Source organism: Ahaetulla prasina, chromosome 10 (genome assembly GCF_028640845.1).
Source record: "Ahaetulla prasina isolate Xishuangbanna chromosome 10, ASM2864084v1, whole genome shotgun sequence".
In the NCBI taxonomy this organism is placed as follows: Eukaryota; Metazoa; Chordata; class Lepidosauria; order Squamata; family Colubridae; genus Ahaetulla; species Ahaetulla prasina.
The window spans coordinates 31,235,082-31,260,191 of NC_080548.1; the positions used below are offsets into that span (position 1 = coordinate 31,235,082).

At 47.5% G+C, this 25,110-nt stretch overlaps 1 long non-coding RNA gene across 1 annotated transcript in view; it reads right to left on the reverse strand.

Annotated features, from left to right (window-relative positions):
* Positions 1–6,012: 6,012 nt before the first annotated feature.
* Positions 6,013–25,110, reverse strand: part of LOC131204716 (uncharacterized) — a 46,763-nt gene continuing 27,665 nt past the window's right edge. The window contains exon 3 of the long non-coding RNA XR_009156625.1: positions 6,013–6,183. This is a non-coding gene — a long non-coding RNA (uncharacterized LOC131204716). The remainder of the gene's footprint in view (positions 6,184–25,110) is intronic.

Consider the following 25,110-nt stretch of genomic DNA (forward strand, 5'->3'; position numbering starts at 1 on the left):
GTTTAACGGGATGCGTGAGCCCACCATAGCCCAAAAACATGGCTACAGTTGGGAGGCGGCAAACTGACACCTGATCATCAACTAAAGGGAATTGCAGCCCAGCATTTTCCAGCCAGGGCTGTCAAACTCCCTTGAATTAAAATTTCAAAACCGTTCAGGTCACGTGACTTCTGGCAAAGCTGTCTGGGAACTGTAGTCCCAAGGTTGCAGAGAGTAGCATGGACATGGGTGTCCTATCCACACTGCCCCTTTGTATCTCTAGTTCAGCAGTTCTCAACCCTGGCAACTTTAAAGGAGGAGGGACAGACTTCAACTCCCAGAATTCCCCAGCCAGCATGCTAGTGAACTTTAAATAGCCTTGCTGGCTGGGGAATTCTGGGAGTTGAAGTCGAGATGTCTTATACTGGGTGAGGAATGTTTCATGCTGGCTGGGGAATTTTGGGAGTTGAAGTTCAGACAGTGATGAGGAATGTTTCATGTTGACGGGGGAATTCTGGGAATTGAAGTTCAGACAGTGGTGAGGAATGTTTCATGTTGACTGGGGAATTCTGGGAGTTGAAGTCCAGACATCTTATAGTGGGTGAGGAATGTTTCATGCTGGCTGGGGAATTCTGGGAGTTGAAGTCGAGATGTCTTATACTGGGTGAGGAATGTTTCATGCTGGCTGGGGAATTTTGGGAGTCGAAGTTCAGACAGTGATGAGGAATGTTTCATGTTGACGGGGGAATTCTGGGAGTCGAAGTTCAGACAGTGGTGAGGAATGTTTCATGTTGACTGGGGAATTCTGGGAGTTGAAGTCCAGACGTCTTATAGTGGGTGAGGATTGTTTCATGCTGGCTGGGGAATTCTGGGCCCTGAAGTTCAGACATAGTGGTGAGGAATGTTTCATGCTGGCCAGGGAATTCTGGGAGTCGAAGTCCACAAGTCTTAACCGTGGTCAAGGTTGGAGACCCTGGCAAACTCACGAGCAAAACCCCCTGGTGTTGTACAAGGTTTATTGAGCAGGAAGCTTGGAGCGAATGGTTCAGTCCTCGTTGGCTACGTGTTGCTGTTTGTAAGAATCCAGGCAGAACTTGGTGCCGGCTACCAAGGAGACAGCCAGCATGGCTGTAGCGACCCAGGGAGGTTCGGTCAGGTGGTTCGCAGACGGGTTGAGCCTGGATGGGAAGAGTTAACATCGAAGGGTGAAGAACGACAAGCCGACTTGGTTTGCGGCAGCTCGGCCCTCTTAGCAGCGCAACCTCCAACGGTGGAGGCGCTTACTCACCCTGCCAAGTTATTGACAAACAAGTCTGCACATCTGGAGGAGTTGGCCTAGACCCTGATTCAGGTAGTCAGTCCTCCACTTACAACCATTCGTTTACTGACCGTTCAAAGTTGCAGCAGGACTTTCAAAACTACTTTGTCCTAGCACGTACAACGATCGCAGCGTCCCCAGGTCATGTGATCAAATTTTGGGCACATGGCAACCACCCTCTATTTACAACGGTTGTAGTGTTTCGAGGTCACGTGATCACCATTGGTGACCTTGCCGTCCTCGGCTTCCGACCAAGTCAACAGGGCAATCCAAAGTAGATTAACCACCGCGGGGTTCGCTTGACAAAAGCGATTCCCCTAACAACCACGGCATATAGGTCGTAAAATCGGGCATGACTCACTTAACGATCGCCTTGTTTAGCAACGGAAATTCGGGTCCCGACCCTGGTCCTATGTCGCGGATCCCCTGCACAGGCCCACCTGTCTCAAGCCGAGGAATGCCGTATCTTTGCCATGCACATATAATGCAATTTATATTAGAGCCGAAGTGGCGCAGTGGTTAGAATGCAGTATTGCAATCTAACTCTGCCCATTGCCTGGAGTTTGATCCTGACCGGCTCAAAGTTCGACTCAGCCTTCCATCCCCCTAGGATTGGTAAACTGAGGAACCAGATTGCTGGAGTCAGTAGGCTGACATGGCAAACGGCTTAGAGAGTGTTGTAAAGCACTACAGAGGTAGTCCTCAACTTACAACCACAACTGAGGCCACCATTTTTGTTGCTAAGCGAGACAGTTGTTCAATGAATCACTGTTGTTAAATGAACTTGGCTTTTCTTGCCAAAGGGGATCACATGACACACACACCCCAGGTCGTAAGTATGAAACAGAGTCTGAATTTTGATCCCGGGATGCTGCAAAAGTCGTAACTGAAAAATGGTCATACGTCCCTTTTTTTCAGGGCCGACCTGAACGGTTGCTGAACAAACTGTTGTAAGTCGAGGACTACCTGTATAGAGATGTTTTTCCATTTGCATCTGGCCACCCCAGTTCCTGCTCACCAAGCCAAAACGTTCTTGGGTAGCTTCCTCTGGTCCTGATGTTTGCAGTAGCATCTCCTGGGACACGAATCGGCGACCTGGAACGCCGGCCAATGGTGGGCACGAGATCGCTCAGCCTCCGGATCTCGGTCGGCACTGGGCTGGGCGTAGGAGGCGTCTTGCTCGAGGCTGGCGGGCTTGTCCAGAGGAAGAGAATGGTCCTGGACACACAATGAGCTACAGGTGAGCTGGTTCCTATCCTGTCCCAAGCGTCTAACAAGAGATACATTCAGTATACCTTCAGGTCTGTCGTCTTATTTTAGGAAAGTAACATATTTTTCGGACTATAAGACACACCGGAATATAAGCCGCACTAAAATTTCGAAGAGGTAAACAAGAAAAAAAATTTTTTTTGCCCTCCCCAGTCCCCAGGAGCACTCTCCAGGCCTCCCAAACCCTCTGCAGGCTACATTTTTGTGAAAAACATTTTTCGCAAAAATGGCCTGCAGAGGGTTTGGGAGGCCTGCAGAGTGCTCCTGGGGCTGGGAGGAAAACGTGACATCTGGGGGTTTGGGAGGCCAAAACGGGTCTGTTTTTGCAAAACGGGCCTGCAGAGGGTTTGGGAGGCCTGCAGAGAGCTCCTGAGGGCTAGGGAGGGCAAAACGCCCCCATTTTTGTCCACCTAAAACCACCACATGTCGCATTTTTGCCCTCCCCAGCCCCCAGGAGCACTCTGCAGGCCTCCCGAAGCCTCTGCAGGCCCCGTTTTTACAAAAAATGGGCCTGTTTTTGGTGAAAACAGGACGCACAGGGTGAGGTTTCAGGAGGTCAAAAATGGCTTTATTAGGTGTATAAGATGCACCAACATTTCCACCCTCTTTGCGGGAGGGGAAGTGCGTCTTATACTCAGAAAAGTACAGTATTCAAACCATTAACAATTTCTGTTTTAAAAAAAAAACATGATTGGGTTCCACCTGTTGCAAACCTCATGTTTTTTTTAACCCTGAAGAGTCACTAAAAAGCCTCACACAGAGTTATAAGTGTGACGTGGCCTATTAATATTTATTAAACACCGGCCAGGTGTTTTGTTTTGTTTTTAAAAAGGCCAACTTTGAAGGCCCATTAATGGTGTCCTAGCCACAACTTTCTGAATCTCTTCATCTCCAGGTGGTTGTTTTTTTTATTTCTCATTGCTGTTGCTTTTGAATTGGGTAAGCCGCCCAGGATTGGTTAGGTGAGAGAAGGGTGGGGCGATATTAAATAAATAAATATCCCTGTTAAGTGTGCAAGGGACGATGTTGAACGCTTGGGAACCAACCCTTCTTGGGGTTTAGCAGAAACGATGGCTTTGGTTCCCCACCCAAACCCCCTTGGAGGGTGTCCTAGGAGGACTACCCCGAATGCTGCGGGGGACTCTGTTTATGCCCTGTCCATCACCTGGGGGTGGGGAGGGACCAAGGAAGTCCCAAATATTTTCAGACTAGAAAAAGGCCAGGATCATTTCTAAAATTTCCTTGATAGAAGGAGAGATAGAGGGGGTGTGGGGAATTGGATAGAAGGAGGATGGGGGAAAAGCCAAGCCTGACCAAATCAACCGGACTCACCAAAGGCTCCCCGAAATAAAACGGTCTCGCGACCTTTTCGAACGGCGGAAAAGGAGGGACGCCGTCTAACCGCAGCTGGGAGTTCATTCCAAAAGTGCGGGGCCATTGCTTTGCTCCTTTCCCCTTCAACAGTTTCCCTTTCTGCTGCCCTGAAGGTTTGAGTTTCTCCTTCGATTTCGGAACCGCCAGGCTTTGTTTACGGACCTTGGGCCTGGTCTGGGTTGCAGCTGGCAACTTCGGGTCCACCGTGGGTTCCAACAAAGCACAGGCCGGGGCCCAGAGATAGATGGAAGAAACCTCCAGGGTCTCCTGGGAAGAAGGCTGACTTGGACTTACAAACTGCACTGGGGGTGGATCGTCCACCAGTGGGGTGATGGCATGCTGGGCAGCGCTGGACGAGAGGCCCTTAATCGGGGACCTTTCCTTGGCCCCCTCTTCCAGATCTTGGGACTTCCTGCAGGATCTCTGGGGACTCCCGTTGATTTCCGGCCCCATGGCTTGTTCCAACAAGAGGGTAGTCACTGGTTGGGAGGCACCACCGACTTCTGTCCCTTTGCCCCCAGGGCTGGGCAGGTCAAGGCAGTTGGCCGCAGCTTCCTCTCCGGCCCCTGGCGCCTCATCCAGTAACATCTCGCTCTCGTCGTGCACTAACCAATCGCATTTGGTGTCGCTGCTCAGGAAGGCTACCACTTGAGACACGGCAGTGCCAAATTTGGGCAGCTTTCTACCCTGGCTTTTACGGCGCTGCGGGTATGGAGTCGGGGGCCGGGGCCTCTGCCATTCGGCCCGTTTGGGGTTGCTGGTGGACAGTTCCTCAAAGAAGGTGACCACCTGTTGGGTGGGTGTAGCCGGGCCCGATTCCTTGGGGGTCACTTTTTTGATGTGCTCCAAGAACAGCTGGCGGAGGGGCGAGAACTCGTCCGAATTGTTCCTCTCCGGCCCTTTGAAGCATGGCAGCTTCTTGCCTGCCGGGCTGAGGTGCTGCAAAGCTTTCGGCAGGACGGGCGCGGGGCTGGCGGGCAGCTTCTTCTGCGGGCACTGCTTCAAGACGTCGGCGTAGGAAATGCCGGAGGAAATGACGCTGGGCTTCTGTTTGACGATGCTGGGCGGCCACTGTCCCGGTTGGATGGTCACTCTGTAGAAGAGGTTCACCCCTTTGTCCAAAAATTCCTGGTATATGGATTCGTAATTGACCGCCTCCGGTCCTGCAGCTTCCGTGTTCACCTCCACCTTGGTGTGGCTTCCCAGGGGGGACTGAAGCTTCTCCGTGGGGCTGTTGGAGGGGTTTTCCCAATCCATGGACAGTTGGCCAGCACTAGCTGGCCCTCGGAAGTCCCCGTTGCTCCCAGGGGCGCTGTCTGGCTGTCTGGTCAGCTCCTTCTCCTTCTGGCTAGTACCCCACGACAGCGGGACCTTCTTCACACCCGACGGAGCAACAGAACCAGGAGGTGCTGGCCTGAAGATATTCTTCTCATTGAGGAGTCTACAGCCTGGACCTCCCAGGTTGTCCTCAACTGTCTTCAGCAGCTCCGGGCCGTGTGTCACTCCCCCTACCGGTTTCTTGGCTGAACCCGGAGGCTCTGGCTGTTGGTCTTCATTCTCCACGCATTCCTTACTGCTCGTTTTAATGTGCTGAGTCCAACACACCTGAGTTTCCACCTTAGGTGGCTCCCCTCCTTGGCTCATTTCGGTTACTTTTGCGGGCTGAAGTAGCATTCCTCCCGTGCTCTTGGGAAGGTGGATGTTCTCTGCCTTGGCCTTCCCTCTGATCGGACCCTTCTTGGTGCTCAAATCTTGGGGTTCAGGGTGAGGGGCTGCTGGCGGAGTGGGCCTGAGCGCCATCTTCAGGCTTTTGGGGGGGTCCTCTGGGAGCCCCTGTCCGCTGGGAAGGTCAGCCCTGCTCAGACAAGACAAGCCCCATTTCTCCGTCCCGAGGTCCTTGTCGCAAAGGCTGGCCTCTTTCATCCCGCCACTGACCGAGTTCTGGGTCCACATGGAGGACAACTTCAGCTTCGATTTTTTGGAATGGTTCTTCCCCATTTCTGCCGTTCCGGTCTGTCGGTCCCCTCCCCCTGGCTCGCTGCTGCTGCTCAGCGTCTGGCTGACGACCCCTTTGTGTTCAGGGACCAGAGGACCAGGGGCCTGGCTGCCCAAATCATGTTTGCTTCGGTTTAACTCCCGTTCTGATTTGGTCGTGTCCGGGTGCGTTTTCTCCACCCTGTCTTTGACCGATTCTGATTCCTGGGTGGCTTCGGATTGAACATTGCCCATTATATTCAGTCATCCTGCCGAGAAAAAGGTGGGAGTGTGAGATGCCGGGAGAAAAGGTTCACGGGAGTTTGGGGGCTAAGAGGGGGCCCAAGATAGAATTTGGGACCGGGCAGGGAGGGGCGGGGTTGGAATTCCACGATTCCCAACGACGTGCAAAATATAGCAGCAAAACAAGAATTCAGTTCACGTGAATACGCTCGACTTTAGCAGCTTGACGATGGGTGGACTTCCCCAGTTGCTGGCTGGGGAATTCTGGGAGTTGAAGTCCACCCATCGTCAAGCTGCCAAGTTGGGAAACACTGTTTAAATACAAGTACTCCTCAACTTACAGCCGTTCATTTAGTGACCCTTCAAAGCTACGACACTGAAAACCGTGACTTGTGACCTTTTTTCCCCCCACGCTTAGACCGTTGTGGCATCCCCGTGCTCACGCAAATCCAAATTCAGACGCTTGGCAACAGGCTCCTAGTTAGGACGACCGCAATGCCCTGGGGGTCACGCGAACCCGTTTTGCGACCTCCTGACAAGGAAGTTTCCCGACATTGAGAACAATGAACCCAGTGGAACGGCTTGCCGCCGGACATGTCTGCTCCAATCCCTGGAGGTTTTTAAAAGAAGAAGATTTGGACCGCCATTGGCCTGAAATGGTATGTAGGGTCTCCTGCTTGAGCAGGGGGTTCGACTAGAAGACCTCCAAGGTCCCTTCCAACTCTTGTTATTCCGTTTCTAGTTTGCTCAGAACTCGCATTCAAGATACATCTGTGAGGTCTGCCCAATTATTTTTTTTTAGGGCAAATTTTTTTTTATTTTCCATAATAGTTCCCACAGTTTAACCAGTGTACAATACAGTCACTTATACAACAATCGATCCTATACTCAAATTATGCTCAATCAGGGCTGCTCGACCGCCACTCCTTCCCTTAATCCTTTCTACCCTTCTCATCCTTCTTCGACTTTCCCCACCATCCTTCTCCTCGCTTCCTACTTCCTCCTCTTCCCCACTTCTCACTACCATCCTTTCTAACCTCTATCTTCCCTCCTTCTTCTCCTCCTATCCTTTCTTCTCCTCCCTTCTTTCCTACCTACTTACCTACCCACCTACCTACCTACTTTCTTCCTTCTTTACTCCTCTTTCCTTACCCTTTCCCTTCGGGAGTGGTTACCGAGCAGCCCCGACTTTACACCATTCCAACTTGTTTAATTCTACCATTATTTCGAGGTCTGCCCAATTCTTAACCTTGCTTGGATGGATGAGGCTTGACAATAATAATAATAATAATAATAATAATAATAATAATAATAATAATAATAATAATAATAATAATAATAATAATAATAATAATAATAATAATAATAATAATAATAATAATACATCATTCAGTCCTAAATGCTTGGGAAGTGTTTGACTAGTGATCTGTGATACGAAATCCAGCATAGTTATCTCGTTTGCTGTGTATACTGTCATTTTGTGATAACAACAACAACAACAACAACACAACAACAACAGTAACAGAGTTGGAAGGGACCTTGGAGGTCATCTTGGAGGGTCAACCCCCTGCTCACATAGGAGACCTATACTAGGGATTCGAACTGCCGAACTGATCGACAAGCTCAGCGTCTTAGCCACTGAGCCGCCTAGCCAGAGCAATAAGGAAGTGAGGTACCCAGAACAGCTCCTGTCCCGGGTTCCAGTTGCGCAGGAAGGTCATGGGGCTTGGGAATGTGAGTAGGAACTGATCCAATCCCTTGGTTTGGTTCACTGCTTTGGACTTCTGATGAAATTAGCCATGGGTGTGGGGGGAGTCCTGTGCCTACAATGCTAAGGCAAATGAGGAGGTGGGATACCCTAGTTTCCCCCCCCCCCCATATTTCCTGCTTTTTCTCCCTCTGATCCAATATTCCCACATCTCAAGGGCTGCCCCAAAGAAGAGGGAGAGGCGGGTGTCAACCTATTCTCCAAACCTCCTGAAGGCAGGACAGGAAGCAACGGAAGGAAACTAACCAAGGAGACAAGGACTAAGGAGAAATTTCCTGACCGTGAGAGCAATGAACCCGTGGAACAACTTGCCACCAGAAGTTGTGGATGCTCTATCCCTGGAGGTTTTTGGGACCACCCTTTGTGGGCAATGGTATAAGGTCTCCTGCTGGTGCAGAGGAGGTTGGACTAGAATAGGGGTCTCCAACCTTGGCCGCTTTAAGCCTGGAGGATTTCAACTCCCAGAATCCCCCAGCCAGCAAAGCTGGCTGGGGTTTTCTGGGAGTTGAAGTCCTCCAGGCTTAAAGCGGCCAAGGTTGGAGACCCCTGGACTAGAAGACCTCCAAGATCCTTTCCCACCTTTGTCCTGACCCCATTCGGAGATGGACTCTTCTCAACGGTTGGGTAGAGACGTCTCAGTCGGAGTCACAAAACCAGGACCGGAGAAGATGCTGCTATCACGCCCCCCAACCCACCCACCCCCGGCCAAACCCACCCCTCTTGGGGAGGGGAGGGGAAGGGAGGACGTTTCTGTCTTGATCCCGCCCCTGAGGGCTGACCTCTCCTTCTCCCTCCCCCAACAAACACCCACCCCTCCCTGGGCCAGCCCTCCTCCCAAATCCTCCTCCCCTCACCGTTGGCTTTGCGGCTGCTCCCGGACGGAGCTGGGGAAATGGACCGGGTGGGCGGGGCCGCAACGGATCTAACGGGCGCCCCGCCCCCTGCGACCCCCTCCCTCCCCACCCACCCACCCACTCACTCGCCCCCCCCCCTCCTCGCGGCGTTCGCGGCGGCTGGGCTCCCTTGCGCCGCTCGGCCAGGGGAGAGCGCCCTGCCCGCGGCTTGCAAGCGCTGGGTCGTGTGCATGGTTACGCCGACGCAGCGCCGGCAGCCGCGCTTAGGTAAGCGCTGGCGGGTGCTGGGCGAGGAGGCACCTGCAGCATCGTGGGGCTGGAGAAGAGAAGAGGAGGAGGAGGAAGAAAAGAAGAAAGAGGAAGAGGAGAAGAAGGAGGAAGAAGAGGAGGAGGAAGAAAAGAAGGAGGAAGAAGAGGAGGTGGAGGAAGAGGAGAAGGAGGAGGAAGAAGAGGAGGAGGAAGAAGAGGAGAAGGAGGAGGAAGAAGAGGAGAAGGAGGAGGAAGAAGAGGAGGAGGAGGAGGAAGAGGAGAAGGAGGAGGAGGAAGAAGAGGAGAAGGAGGAGGAAGAAGAGGAGGAGGAGGAAGAAGAGGAGGAGGAGGAGGAAGAAGAGGAGGAGGAGGAGAAGGAGGAAGAGGAGAAGGAGGAGGAAGAAGAGGAGGAGGAAGAAGAAGAGGAGGAGGAGGAGGAAGAAGAGGAGAAGGAGGAGGAGGAGGAGGAAGAAGAAGAAGAAGAAGAGGCAGCGGCGGCGGCGGATCGGGCATCCTTCCTTACCTCCATGCTGCGGCATCGCGCCCCGGGCAAGGCTTAAAGCCGGCGGGGAAGAGGCGGGCGGGCGCCGTTGACCGGGGCCGCCGCTTTGGGGAGCGAATTCCACAGGTGAGGCGTGCTCGGGTGCCGGGTCTTCTCGGGTGGCCGGTCCAGCCAGAGCGGACTCTGGGGAGGAGGAGGAGGAGGCTTGGCCGCGCGGGATCTGTGTCGTCCCCCCCCCATCTCCTCCAGGGATGGAGATGGGTGCGAGATCTCCGCAGCCCCACCGAGGTCAGCCGGGTTAGGGGGTCCCTGGTCCTTGGATCTTAGGATGGATGGATGGCCTTGCGTGGTTTTCCAGCGGTGGGTGGGGGGAGAGGGCGGTGTGTATCTGAGGGAGGGGGCGTCCCGCCTCCTTGTAGGGCTTTCCAGCAGGGGAGTCCGTATATATCTGGGCAAGGGGGCTTTCCAATCTTCTTGCTTCTTCCTGGGTCTGGGGTTGGGGAGGGGTCCCATCCTGGTCTCCCTTCCAGCAGGAGGAGGCGGTGGGTCCCACCAGCATCTGAAGCCGCAGAGAAGCCCCTCTTCCTGTCCACGGGGTTTCCCCCTCTACATTGGCCAATGTTTGTTGGCTGCCCTTTGGCCTTCCGCTGCTGGATGTGGGGAGGGGGTGGAAGTGGGAGGCTCGTCTCCCAAGTCCCCCTTCCTTGAGGCCACTGTGGGGGGGTCACACTCCTTCCTGGGCTTGGCCAATTTCTGATTGCCCAGGCAGCTGCCTCCTCCGGGGCCCCTTCCCCAGACTTTCCCTGGCTGTGGTGGGTAGCAAAGTGCATTTAGATGGCATTTTGGCAAAAAATGAGTAAGGGGGCGGGAGGGGGGGGTGATTTGGAGAGCTTTTCCCGGCATACCTGGGACTGTTGTGATTTGTCATTGGCTGAGGGAGCTGTACATCTGGCAGAGGGTTGTTTGCTTTTTTTCTTTTCCTTCCCCCCCCCTCCCCCCTTGGCATGATGGGTGAGATCAAGAGAAGGAGCCGGGAGAGAGGCAGAGCGAAGGAGATGGATGGGCACCAGGGATGCCCAGCCTCTCATCCACAGAAGCTCCGCGGAAGACGCTGAGATGCTCATTCTCAGCCCAGCTTACTCTGCAAGATTGTGGTGTGCTAAGATGTGCTCCGATAAGGAAGAAGAAGCTGTTTTATTATTTTTATTATTATTTTTATTATTTTTTAATCATGATAAATCATCGGTTGATAAGGTTTGGTGGCCGGGCTGTAACTTTGCTCTATCAAAATGTGGCAAAGTGACTCTTGATGCTCTCTGGAGGGCCTACGCTCGCTCCATAAACGCAGGCAGTCCTCGACTTAACGACCGCAGCGGAGCCCACAATTTCTGTGGTTCAAGCGGGACGGTTGTTAAGTGAGCCCTGCCGCATTTTGGAACCTTTCTTTTGGAACAGTTGTTAAGTGAATCACCACGGCTGTCAAGTTGTCCCCCGGTTGTTAAGTGAATCCGGCTTCCCGCCCCCTTGATTTTGCTGGTCAGAAGGTCACAAAAGGAGATCACGTGACCGCAGGACACTGCGACCGTCATAAAGAGGAACTAGTGGCCAAGCGTCTGAATTTTGATCATGCGACCGCGGGGGATGAAGCAACGGTCGTAAGGGTGAAAAACGGTCGTAGGTCACTTTTTTCCAATGGCCAAGTCACTTTTTTCGGTGTTGTAACTTCAAACGGTCACTAAATGAACGGTTGTAAGTTGAGGGCTACCTGTGCATGCAGAGTGTCGCAGGAGGCAAGTTAGAAGCGAGAGAAAAAGAAATTCTATCGGGGTTTCAAGCTCGTTTTTAATGATCTTGCCACCATAAAGCAGAGTCGTGGAATCTGTTTCCTCTCCTGGCCTACCTCGCAGGACTGACAGCTTTCCAGCCCAACCCTGAGATCAAGAGGAAGGGATAAGGATTGGAATTGGCCGGGGCTTTTGAGGCACCAATTAAGGCAACGTGTGCCAACAATGTGCAACGGCAGCCAAAAAGTTGCATTAACAGAGGGATATGATCAAGATCAGGGGAGGTACTGATACCACTCTATAAAGCCCTAGTAAGGCCACACCTGGAGTACTGCATCCAGTTTTGGTCACCACACTATAAAAAAGATGTTGAGACTCTAGAAAGAGTGCAGAGAAGAGCAACCAGGATGATGAGGGGACTGGAGGCTAAAACATACGATGAATGGTTGCAGGAACTGGGCATGGCTAATCTAGGGAAGAGAAGGACCAGGGGAGACAGGATAGCAGCCTTCCAATATTTGAGGGGCTGCCACAGAGAGGAGGGTGTCAAGCTGTTTTCCAAAGCACCCGAAGGCCAGACAAGGAACAATGGATGGAAAGAGATTCAACCTGGAAATAAGGAGGAATTTTCTGACAGTGAGAGCAATCAGTTGATGGAACAGAAGTTGCCTTCGGAAGTTGTGGGAGCTTCATCCCTAGAAGCTTTCAAGACAACACTGGACTGCCATCTGTCAGAAATGGTGTAGGGTCTCCTGCTAAGGCGGGGGTTTGGACTAGATGGTCCTTTCCAATTCTGTTAATCAATGTTTCTGAACTAAAGCCATTTTAAGAGGTTTGAACTTCAGCTCCCAGAATTCCCCCATCAGCATTGCTGGCAAGGGAATGCTGGGAGTTGAAGTCCACCCCTCTTAAAATGGCTGAAGTTGAGAAACACTGCCTTAGGAGCATCCACAGGGAGCATGACAACAGTGGTGGGTTGCTCCTGGTTCGGTCCGGTTCTATATCCGCCCCCCTGCCCCAAAGTCATCATGGGTGATCTGCGCATGCGCAATCAGGCATGCGCGCTTCTGTTGCAAACCGGTAGTAAAGGTAAGTAGAACCCACCCCTGCAGGACAAAAACCTGCAAGTGTAACACCAGCTGTCCTGCAGGTCACTGATTCCTGGCAGTGATTTTTTTTGATAGATAGATAGATAGATAGATAGATAGATAGATAGATAGATAGATAGATAGATAGATAGAGCTAGATAGATGATAGCTAGAGATAGATAATAGATAAATAGAAGATAGAGATAGATCAATGATAGATTAGATAGCTAAAATAGATAAAGATAGAGATAGATTATAGATAGCTAAAGATAGAGAGATAGAGATAGATAGATAGATAGATAGATAGATAGATAGATAGATAGATAGATAGAAGATAGAGCTAGATAGATGATAGCTAGATATAGAGATAGATGATAGATGAGAGAGAGAGAGAGAGAGAGAGATGATAGATAGAAGAGATATAGATAGATAGAAGATAGAGCTAGATAGATGATAGCTAGAGATAGATAATAGATAGATAGATAAATAGAAGATAGAGATAGATCAATGATAGATTAGATAGCTAAAATAGATAGAGATAGATGATAGATAGCTAAAGATAGAGAGATAGCGATAGATAGATAGATAGATAGATAGATAGATAGATAGATAGATAGATAGATAGATAGATAGAAGATAGAGCTAGATAGATGATAGCTAGATATAGAGATAGATGATAGATAGATAGATAGATAGATAGATAGATAGATAGATAGATAGATAGATAGATAGATAGATAGAAGATAGAGCTAGATAGATGATAGCTAGAGATAGATAATAGATAGATAGATAAATAGAAGATAGAGATAGATCGATGATAGATTAGATAGCTAAAATAGATAGAGATAGATGATAGATAGCTAAAGATTGGGGTTTTAATAATATTTTAAATTTTTAAATGTTTTAATTATTGGCCGTATAGTAATAGTTCATTTTAAATTCTTTTAATTGTATATATTCTGTGTTTTTATTCTGGCTGTACCCTGAGTCCTTCGGGAGAAGGGCGGTATAGAAATTTAATAAAATAAATAAATAAATAAATAAATAAATAAATAAAGATAGAGAGAGAGAGAGAGAGAGAGAGAGAGAGATGATAGATACAGAGATTAGATACAGATATCAGAGGGATATATAAATAAACGTTTGGACTGTCAAACAGGGCCTTCTCAGTGGTGGCTCCTTCTTTATGCAACATCATTCCCTTGAAGTATGACTGCTTTTGTGCAAGGCTCTAAAAATGTGGTTTGGCTAGCAAGCCCAGGGACCAGTAGTGGGTTCCACTTAACCTTTGGTACCAGTTTGGAACTGAGCACATGCGCGGCACTTCTGGCAATCCACAGAGCGTCTGTGATGACATCCACCGCCGCCACTACGGGTTCGGCCGAACCGGAGCAAACCGGTAGAAACCCACCACTGCCAGGGACCCTGAATGGAGATGGAACCGATCAAGCGACTGATTTGGTTGTGTACAGCATGTCTTCGGCTTCCGACCACCACTGAACCCCAAATTTCTGTGGCTAAGTGAAGCATTTGTGAAGTGGGTTTTGCCCCGTTTTTACAACCTTCCTCGCCACGGTTGCTCAGTGAATCACTGCAGCCAATAAGTTAATAGCTTGGGTAGCCGAGTGAATCTGGCTTGCCCAGTGACTCGGCTTGTCAGAAGGTCGCAAAAGGAGATCACACGACCTCAGGATACAGGGCAACCGTCATAAAGATGAACCCGTTGCCAAGCACCTGGATTTTGATCACGTGATCGTGGGGATGCTGCGGTTAACTATGAAAAATGGTCATGTATGTACATTGAGAGCTCATACCCAGGAAACAAATTTGTTGTGTGGCCAATAAAGAATTCTATTCTGTTCTGTTCTATTCTGTTCTGTTCTGTTCTGTTCTGTTCTGTTCTATTCTATTCTATTTTTTTCTCTCTTTTCTCTCCTCTTCTTGTTTTATTTCTATTCTATTCTATTCTCTATTCTGTTCTATTCTCTATTTTCTATTCTATTTTTTCTCTCTCTTCATTTTATTTCTATTCTATTCTCTATTTTCTATTTTATTCTATTCTATTCTATTTCTTCTCTCTTCTCTCTCTTCTCTTGTCTTCTTGTTTTATTTCTATTCTATTCTCTATTTTCTATTCTATCGATTCTATTCTATTCTATTTTAATTCTGAATTCTATGCTATTTATTCCATTTCATTCCAATTCTGAATTCTATTCTATTCCATTCATAATTCTGAATTCTATTCTATTCTATTCTATTCTATTCTATTCTATTCTATTCTGTCACATTTTTCAGTGCCGTTATAACTTTGGTCACTAAACAGACCATTGTAAGTCGAGGACTACTTGTAGCTGCTGCCGTGGGGGGTGGGAAGGGTGGGGTTTTTTTATGTGTTATATGACAATGTGGATTTTTTAAAAAAAAAAAAACAGCAACCCGTAAACCGCCCTGCGTATCGCCCTGTATGCAAATCAGGCCGCTGTCAAAATTGGTTGAATCAAGAAATAAATGCACCAAGCCAGCCAGCCAGCCCCACTTCTTCTTCCCTCATCCCAACCCCATCTTTGGTTTAATATTGGCTTTAAAAGGATAGCTGGCTTTTTTCCTTTTCTTTCTTTCTTTTTTTTTGCAACCCCCTTTGCCAAAGCAGCTTCACGGATACCCAGGTTTTTTTTTTGCCAACCCCTTTGCAAAAACTAGCTTCACCTTCATTAAAACAAGAAGAGGCTGGGATTTGACTCAGGAACTGGTAGCATCTTAAACCCCCACTCCCCTACACACACACACACACACACACACACACACACACACACACACACCCCTTCCAGTCACTGCTACCTCTCCCAGCTAAGTGGTACCCGCATTTTCTGCAGCAATTCCCATCTTCCATCCAGCCTCTTCTCCCACCCCCATCCCTGGGTCTACTTCAATTTCCATTTTCCCAGGGCATTAGGACCAGGTGGAAAACCCTCTCCTCAGGTTTAGATTCTTTCCCCCCCACTCCCCCCCCCACCCCCCAATTTATTTTATTTATTTATTTTTGGCAAGCTTTGGCCCTGGTGTAAGTAACTAACCCTTGGTTAGTACTTCTGCCCGCAGCTGTGCCTTTGGGAGCAGGTGGAAGGAACTTGGAGGGGGGGGGAGGACCAGGCTCTCTAGGTAGGGGAGAGGGGGCTGAGTTGTGGTGGAGGGGAGGCGAGCTACCAGACTTAATGTGCTCCCCCTCCCCTCATTGGTGGGGGGAAAGAAATGGCTGCTATTTCTCCATCCTTCTCTATAATATGACCACCGACGTCAGCCTCTATATGCTCTCTGGGCGTAGTTCAGGTTGAACTGGTTCGTGGGGTGCGTGTGGGTCTCTTTGCCTGCAGCTGTGTGTTGTGGGACTATGCCAGCCGAAAGCCCCAGCCGTCCATCCTCAGTGAGTTGTTTTATCTCGTTTTATCTAGGTGGATGGAGCGGGTGGTGGGGTTTTGGCTTGCTTTTTTTTCCCCCCCTTTCTTTCTTTCCTTTCCCTAACCCCTCTGAAGACTTCTCCTTCCTGCCTTCCTCCTCTTAAGAGTGGCATTATTTTAGAATGAAGGGGGATTTTGCTGGCTTTCTCCCTTCTAAGCTGCGGGAGATCCCGAAGCTCCATTCATAAAAAGAAAGAAAGAAAAAATCTGCAGGGTTTAAAAGCAAACCCCCCCCCTCTTTTTTTTAAAATTTAATATTAGTATTATTTTTATTTATTTTTTAAATCTTCCCGAGAGCCTCATTTTTTTTATTTCTGGCATATCTCTTTTTATAATCCCTCTTTTTTAAAAAGAAAATAATAATAATTGTAATCCACTGATAGAACTGGAATTCTTTTTATTTATTTTTTTCTCCCTTCCCTTTTCCTGCTTCAAATGATGTACGGTCGGTCGTCGTCGCTGGCGAGGGTGGGTTTTTATCCCCCTCCTCTTTTTTTTTTTTTTTCTCAATGAGCCTTTCTTTCCCTTTGCCATTGGAAAGATGAAGGTGGGTCTTCTCTCTTTTTTTATGAATGGAATCCAATCCCACCCAAAAAGAGAGAGAGAGAAAAGGAAGGAAGGAAGGAAGGGGAAGAGAGTGGGGGGTCTATTTGTTTGTGAATCGAAGCCGCTCGAATCTGGATTCATTCATAAAAACAGACAGGTTTTTTTTTTAATATATATATATATATATATATATATCTGCAATGGCCATGGTGGTGAGCTAATTTCCTTCTCTCTCTCTTTTTTTTTTTCTTCCCTCCTGGATCTCGGGAGTGCATGGGGTCTACCAGGGATTGGGGGGGGATGGAGGGGGGGGGGCTCTTAAGACCAATTTGTCACAGTAATTTTTTTTTATTTTTATTGTTATTATCTCGATCATCTTTTGAAACCCCTGGAGGTTTCAAAGGAAGCAGAGGCTTTTCTCTAAATCTAATTTTTTTCCCCCTCCTATCATAGCCTCGGCTTAATATCCACATTCAATTTATTTTATGTTGTGTGTGTGTGTAAATATATATATTTATATATAGATATACAATCGGCCCCCTCCCTGTTCACCTGTTGTTTATTCAAGAAACGGGGACAAAGAACCTAGCCTAGGTCATGTGACCCTCCATTCACAAAAATCCAGACCAGGGTTTCCATTGAGATGGGTGGAAGGAACAGGCAGCTCAGCTTGGCCATAGAGAGACCGTATTTTGTCTGAGCTTGCTCTGTAGGAGCAAGAGGAGGAGGAGGAGGAGGAAGACGAAGGAGGAAGGAGGAGGAGGAGGAAGAGGACCACGACAACAACGAAAGGAGGCGAGTGGGTAGGTGGGTTTGCAGATCTCAAGAAGAGACTGCTGACAGCCTTCAGCATCCTTAGAGGGGGAGGGGGCACAGATTTTTTTTTATTATTATTATTTCTTTCCTTCCTTCCTAAATATATACATCATCGCAGGCTACAATTCTGCACCAAGGTTTGAAACTGGAGATATATATATAGATATAGATGCACATATGCATATGTGCAACAAATACGTGTGTGTGTGTGTGTATATATATATATAATAAATACATGTCTATGTTTGCCTATGTATGTGGCCTAATCTTTGTAACCTCTTTTGCATGTCGGAGAAAAATGTCTTAAGCCTTGATCTTGAAACGGAAAGCACGATCCCGACTTTTCCGTTTGCTACTTGGTTCCAAAGGGAAGGCAGAGGCTTTCTTTTAAAGGGTGGGTGGGTGGGTGGGGGGTGGGTAGGTGATACATTCATTGGTACGTGGTCGGTGATATCTTTATTGAAGATATGGTGGCTGAGCAGGAGACCTTGAGCGAGATTGATGTGCCTTTTCCAGTGGGATCAAAATGCCAGGAGCTGAAGGGGTGTGCGTACGTTTTCCTGCAGTTGACATGATGATGGCTTGTTGTAGATGTCAGATTGCTGGCTTGTTTGGGTGTGTACCGGGTGGGGTGGGGGGGCAAAGGGTGGGGGGGTTCCGGGGACGGACATACAGGTGGGGATTGAGCTGAGACTGGTCAGGTCTCGATTCCCGTTGTGTTTTCTCAGCCCTTCGAAATCACGCTGGCAGTTTTTATCTGTGCCTGGGATTACACCTGACGAAAGAGTCATAAAAGTAAAAAGGCTTGGGAAAAATGACATGGGAAATTAATATTATTAATATTATTAATATTATTATTATTATTATTTGCTGTGGCTTGTTGGTTTCAGTATATATATATATATATATATATATATATATATATATATATATATATATATACATACATACATACATACATACATACATATGTATATGTATATATATATATTCTCTGTGTGTGTGTGTGTGTGTGTTTCTATGTGTGTGTGGAGGAATATAAAATCTTGCAAAGAAAAAGAAAACCTCTTTTGCATTAGAAAAATGGATGGTTTGCTTTAGTTTGGGGTGCCTTTTTGTGAAATGGAAAAAGGCTTGTGTTTCGGGGAGTTTTCTCTTAATTTTTTTTTTTTAAAAAGTGGGGGGGGGAGAGATAATTCTTCTCTTTCCCCTCCTTTTCTTCCTCTGACCACCAAAACGAGGAATACGTGTCTTCACTTTGCTTCTTGCTCTTGTAATACATAATGTCGTTTTCCATGGCAACGCGTTGTGATGTCACCTGTATGTTGAAAATACTGTGAGATAGATACATATATATAGATATGAATAATATTGGGGATTGATATTTCTAAGGGTTTTTGTGGGGGGTTTTTTCCCCCCTCCCTCGTCCTTTGAAGGGAACCAACCAGCATTTCTCTTTGATTTTTGAGGACGGCCCGAACATCTCCGTTCTTGTCTCCTGGAGCACCCCGGCACTGCTGCAAATTTTGGGGGGCGCGCTGGGGGTTCATCCCTTTTCCTCTGGCAATGTCGATCTGGGTTTGTTTGCTTGGTTTTCCCTCCTCCTCTCGTAGTCTTTTTTTTTTCTCCCCCTCTTTGCGCCAAGAAAACATGAAAAAATGATTGAAAGGTTCAAAAGCAAGAAATGAGGTGGGGTCTCACCTCTTCTCCTTCTCCTTTCCCATTTCAATTTGGGTTTTTTTTTCTCTCTCTCTCTCTCTCTTTTTCTTTTCAGAGGTTGTTGGTGGAGTTCCTTAAAGATGGCTTGTCTTCAGCCTGGGATTGTGATGCAATTGTTTCTGTAAACCGGTTCCTTCCTTCCTTCCTTCCTTCCTTCCTTCCTTCCTTCCTTCCTTCCTTCCTTCCTTCCTTCCAAGGAGGTTTATTTTTCAGGACAACGATGCTGCCTCTTTTTTCCCAAGCCTGTGAGCTGATACTAGAAGGAGGGTCCTTGTCTTGGCTACGAAAAACCAGATTTGGTAGTTAGAGTTGAACTCGGTCAGAGTCAAGATCTGCACAGGTGCTCAAGCCTTTGAATTAATTTCGAGAAGAGACGAAAGACCGACGGCCGCCACCAAACTCTGGCAGTACCTCAGAGTTTCCTAAGCCTTGGGGTCCCCTTGGCTTAAGGGACATCTTGACCAAAACTTCGTAACCCTCCAAGAAATTCACGCCGATCTTTCTCTTGCATTGGAGAAAACCGATGCCAGCTTTTAGTGGTACCACACCAATCTCGCATCTGTTTTGTAACGACAATTCAGCCTTAACTCATCCTTCTCGGGGCTGCAGTGCTCGGTCGTTATCTGGTTTAGGGAAATCATTAAGAAATATTGGAGAAAAAAAATTTTTTTTTTTTCCAAATTCCTGTTTTTGTTTTTTAAATTTAATTTTTTTTTTTTCATCCAGGGTGCTTAAGGAAAGGTGTGGATAGTTGAAATCGTTCCTCTTTTTCCGGTCTTCCTTGGCTAAGGAAAGCCTCTTCGGAGGGCGGAAAGCCACTTCGAGAAAAGCTGCAGTGGGACGTGCAGGCCTTTGCTCACCCCCACCCCCCCAAAAAAATCAGGAAAACATCTCAAAAGAAAACATGGATCCAATTCCGGAAGTTGATAAACCTCATTGCATAAGTGGACGGCTTTATTTCGTCTGATCTGCGAAATGGGCATAGCAGCTTTCCCCAGCATGACGCCCTGCCAATAATTTTCCAAATTTTGCAGCCAGGTGCTCAGATGCGTTTAGTGTTATTTGGAGTGTGTTCCTGTGGTCCAGTGGAAATTGTCATCTCAAAGAGGCAGGGTTATTAACCTTTCAATTTTAAAGTTAACCCTTTTCCGTCCTTCTTTCTTTCTTTCCTTCCTTCCTTCCTTCCTTCCTTCCTTCCTTCCTTCCTTCCTTCCTCTTTTTATCGATTTTTGAGCCAGCCCAGCATTGAAAAGAATACATAGATGATCCTTTCAATTTTAAAATGATCCTTTCCTTTCCTTCCCTTCCCTTCCCTTCCCTTCCCTTCCTTTCCTTTTCCTCTCCTTCCTTTCTTTCCTTCCTGCCAACCATTTTCTTTCTTCTTCCTTCCTTCCTTCCCTCCTCCCTCCCTCCCTCCCCTTCCCTTCCTCTTTTAAGGCCAGCTCAGCATCGAAAAGAGTACATAGACATTCTTGCTTTTTTTTTAAAAAAAAAAGTGCTCAGGCAAATCTCAGGAACGAAACAGACGTTTTCCCACTAATGTTCCAGATCTTCCCATCATCCCCATCCAGAATGACTTACTGGCTGGGTGGGTCACTATCTGGCACATCGTTTCTCAATGCTTGGCTGGCTGGGGAGTTCTGGGAATCGAAGTTCACATCTCTTAAAATTGCAAACCTTGAGAAACACTATAATGTTCTACCTACTGTGTTTCCCTGAAAATAAGGCCCTGTCTTATATTTTTTTTGAACCCTGAAAGAAGCGCTTGGCCTTCGTACCATGTGCTCAAAAGCCCGATTGGGCTTATTATCAGGGGATGTCTTATTTTGGGGGAAATAGGGTAGCATATCTGGAGGTCCCTTACTTGAATAAAAGCAAGCTGAGAGATAGAATCGATCATCTATACAGGGACGGATGGACAGACAAAAATGCCGTAAAAAAAATCCATGTCACAATTAGCCACCATTTTGGCCTCACCATCATGAAATCAACTGATGTGACTTGATGGTCCTACCCCCCCCCCTCCATTCCCATCATCTCCAGCTTCTTTTAATCTTTGCGTTTGACTGTGTCCGAGATCGAAGTCTGTATCCAGCTGATGGCCCCAGAAAGTCTCCAATCTTGACAGAACTCCTTTGAGAAATGGATGTCAATCTTCGTCGCGTTTTGAATTTGTACTTCCAGGACTTCCATTCCCTGATCCTTAAAAATCTTGGCTCTTCTAGATCTACGGCTGGGCCTTTCCATCTGGCTGTGAAGAATTGAGGACCGTTTGCGAGATCCTTGATGCTCTCTGAGCTTGATGGTTTTCTTGCAGACGTTTAATTACCAAACTAGATAACATCATTAGTGCTGTAAGGGAGTGGGGTTTGCAGAATGAAGGAAAGGAGGAGGAGGACTGTGGGGTCCTTGGTGCTCTACGAGTGTGATTGTTTTTGTTGTATACATGTTGCACCAATTTCGTTGTATGCATGATGTACAATGACAATAAAGGCTATTGAACTATTTCTTGCAGATATTTCATGACCCAACTAGGTAACATCATCAGCTGCACATCCTACGGGCACTGATGAAGTTAGCTAGTTGGGTAAAGAAACACCTGCAAAAAAAGCCCACCACACTCTGAACCCTCCTCCTCACTTTCTCCTTTGCCTCCATTTTGCAAGCCCCACTCCCTTCTAGCCCTGATGATGTTACCCCATTGGGTCATGAAACGTCTGCCAGAAAACCACCAAGATATGATCTTGTATCGGCCAGGACAGTTCCAAGGTTTGGAGTTTCCAAGGAGCGCCAAACGTCCTCCTAAGGCACAGGTGGGAAATGGACGCATATTTTAGAAGCAACCAACAAGGTTGCTATCTCACCAAGCTCCATCTTGGGAACAGGAGAAGGAGTGGACTGCAGAGGGTTTGCTTGTAGAGTTCACCCATGTGATTCGGAAGCGGCAGCAAGGGAAATGGGGGCAGGCAACCCAGGTAGAGACCCTGGATTTTCCATCTCAAGACCCTACTGGCCGGTTGCGTTGACGTTTGGCTTTCTTCCGTTTGGCAAAGAGAGAAGAGGCCCAGGCCTTCCTCAGCCTCCAGTTGTCCCGGGTTTTTTTTTTGGAGGCTCGAGAAAAGCGACTTTCGCACAAACAGCTTGGCTAGGGCCCCACCGGGAGAGCCATAGGAAGGACGTAGCTCAGATTGATTGACTTGCAGGGCCCTTTGACTTGTGAGCCGTACATCCTTTTAAACATTTTAGGTGGCCTTCCGGTAGTGGGAAGGTGAAGGTTGACTGCGTGGGGGGGGGGGCGGAGAAGGGGCCGGGGGCAACAGAGATGGATGGATGGATGGTGGTGATTGGGGGGGGGGAGTGGGACCCGGCATGCAAACGAAGCGCACCTGACGCGTCATCCGAGTTTCATTACGCAACGTGTGTGTATATACAGGGAGTCCTTGACTTACGACCGCAATCGAGGCCAACATTTCTGCGGCGGAGTTCGTTGAGACGTTCGTTGAGGTCGTTTTTGCCCCGTTTTTTTTTACAACCTCCCTTGCCACCGTTGTTAAGTGAATCCCTGCGGTTGCAAAGTTAGCAACCCGGCTGCAAAGTGAATCTGGCTTCAAGCCCCTGGGCTGTGCTCATCGGAAGGTCCCAAAACGTTGGGACCATGTTGAACCCCAGAAGCACTGCAACGGTCATAAGTATGAGTCAGTGGCCAAGCGTCTGAATTTGGATCGCGTGACCGACCTGGGGGGGGGAGGCTGCGATGGTCGTTCAGTGTGGACAAACAGCCCATACGTCACTTTTTTTCCAGGGCCGTTGTTGCGTCGGTCACAAAGCGAACCATTGTAAGTCGAGGACTACCTGTATATGTATGTGTGTTTGTGTGTGTGCGATGCTCACCTGGGTCAACACAATCTATCCTTTGCACGGGGGGTGGTCCTTCCCACCCATGCCGCAGTGCCCTCCCCCCCCTTTGATGGCATCTGAGCCGCCATCAATCATTGATTGATTCAGTTTAATTATTTGTCAAATTGATTGGCCGCCCCTCTTATCATGGGGCAAGACAGCCGGGGTGGGGCGGGGGGGCAGGTATTTTTAGCAGAAAGGGGTCCCGTTTTTTTCAAGAGCTCGTCTTCCAAAGCTCTAGAGCCTTGTTTCAGAAATAAAAACCAACGAGGAATAACACCCACCCACAACAGACACATAGACAAGCATGCATGCATCCATCCAGCCCAGCATGCTGAGGTGTGTTTCAGAGGCCATTATTCGGGGTTTCCTTAACCAAAGTTTCCTGACACAGTAGCCAGGGCCGCAAATAGTTACCTGGGTTGTGGGTTTTTGTTTTGTTTTTCCATTCGTTTGCATTTCTTTCAAATGCTTTTGTTTCTCGGGGCTGGTGTGTGTTGTTTGTGCCTTGGTGTGTGGGATGTGTGCATTGTGGTGTGTGGGCGTCCCTTCCCCCTTGTGCGTTTAATCTGTTTGCCATAAACGCAGTTTCTTTCCCCACCCCACAATGAACTCGGCTGCTAGTTTCATTCCCGCTTAGTGCCCTGTTTGCTGGCGTGTGCATTTGTGTCTCTTGCGCGTGTATCATGCCACTTGGTTCTCAGAACTTACCTCCTTTGTTACATGGGGCTAGTTGGAGGGTGGGGAGGAAATTGAGGCATGGGGTTAGTAACGGAGAAGCGTCCGTCCCGGGCAAGAAAATGAAAATGGCTTAATAGGTTTTAATGAGCAAAAATCACAAGCTGGAGAAAAGAGGTTTGAAGCGGAAAGCATGAGTAGAAACGGAGTTGACGTCTTTACACAGATGGTCGTACAATTTTTTAAAATCTTAGTGAAAGGGAAAGGAGGCTATAAGAAGAGAGGAATATTGTTAATGTAATCTAAAGATTTCACTACGGATTTTATTATTTTAATAAAGTCCGTACTGGCATAATAGTTTTAATACTATTTTAAATTGGGTTTTATTGTCTTAAGGTTTTAAATTTTTAAATTTTAACGTCGGCTTTTTTTTGCAATTTGCTTCGTTTTAAATTCTGGTTTTAATTGTATATATATTGAGTTTTATCCTGGCTGTACACCGCCCTGAGTCCTTCGGGAGAAGGGCGGTATAAAAATTTAATAAATAAATAAATAAAATAAATAAATTATTTTGGGTATGAATAGTTCGATGCGGGATAAAAACCGATGGATGATCAGCTAAAACTAAATTTGATTTAATGCTCAGAGAACTCATTTCCCTTCCTTCCTTCCTTCCTTCCTTCCTTCCTTCCTTCCTTCCTTCCTTCCTTCCTTCCTTCCTTCCTTCCTTCCTTTTTTCTACTTTGGATTTTTTCTACTTTTCCATTCCAGCATGTTGCCTTAATAAGGAATTATTTCTTTAAAAAAAACACCTATCATAGATAAGATTTGAACTGCACAAACAGGAGCTTTTAAAATGACGTTTCTTCAGTGGATTTCTTTTATTATTTTGTGTTTTTACTCCAAACTTGGGATAACTTGCATCTAGATTTGATCGAAATAGAAACGATTACAATTAGTAGATAGCTGATCACTGACGGATTTGTTGAGAGAGTTCGCTTTCTGTTTATTTCCTAAATAAGAATAATGATAAAAACGATTGGAGGTTACTGAGGAGAGGGGGAAACTGTTCGGCTTCTGGACCCCTGCATGAAATAAATTGTAGAATTCTTGCTGAAACCTTCCCCACAAATACTGCAGGATGCGTCAAAATCTAGCCCAGCCATTATATACCACAAATTTGTCGTTTGCCTCGATCTGTGACCGATTCACGGTCGCCGTTCCAGCCTTTATAAACTTGGTGCCTAACAGATGTTTGGGTTTTCAATTCCCATAATTCCAGGATGAAGGCAAACATCTGGAAAGATTGGGGAAACCGGCATGGATGTTTTCTACCTGGGGAGCGTTTGAGGCAGGCGTTAGGGATGGGTGACTGCCATAAAGGTTTTATCACACCTTTAGAAAGGGGAAAAGAAAAAAGAAACACAGGTCAGATCTCTTTTAAATTTCCCCTTTTCCATTTAAATTTCCTAGGGCGGGGGAAAATTGTTTTAAATTTCCTGCTGTAAATTGAAATTCTCTATTTTTAATTTTTTTTTTAAAGTCTGGATTGAGTAACTCCTCTTAATCTCCCTAGACGATGAAATTAGACGTTTGC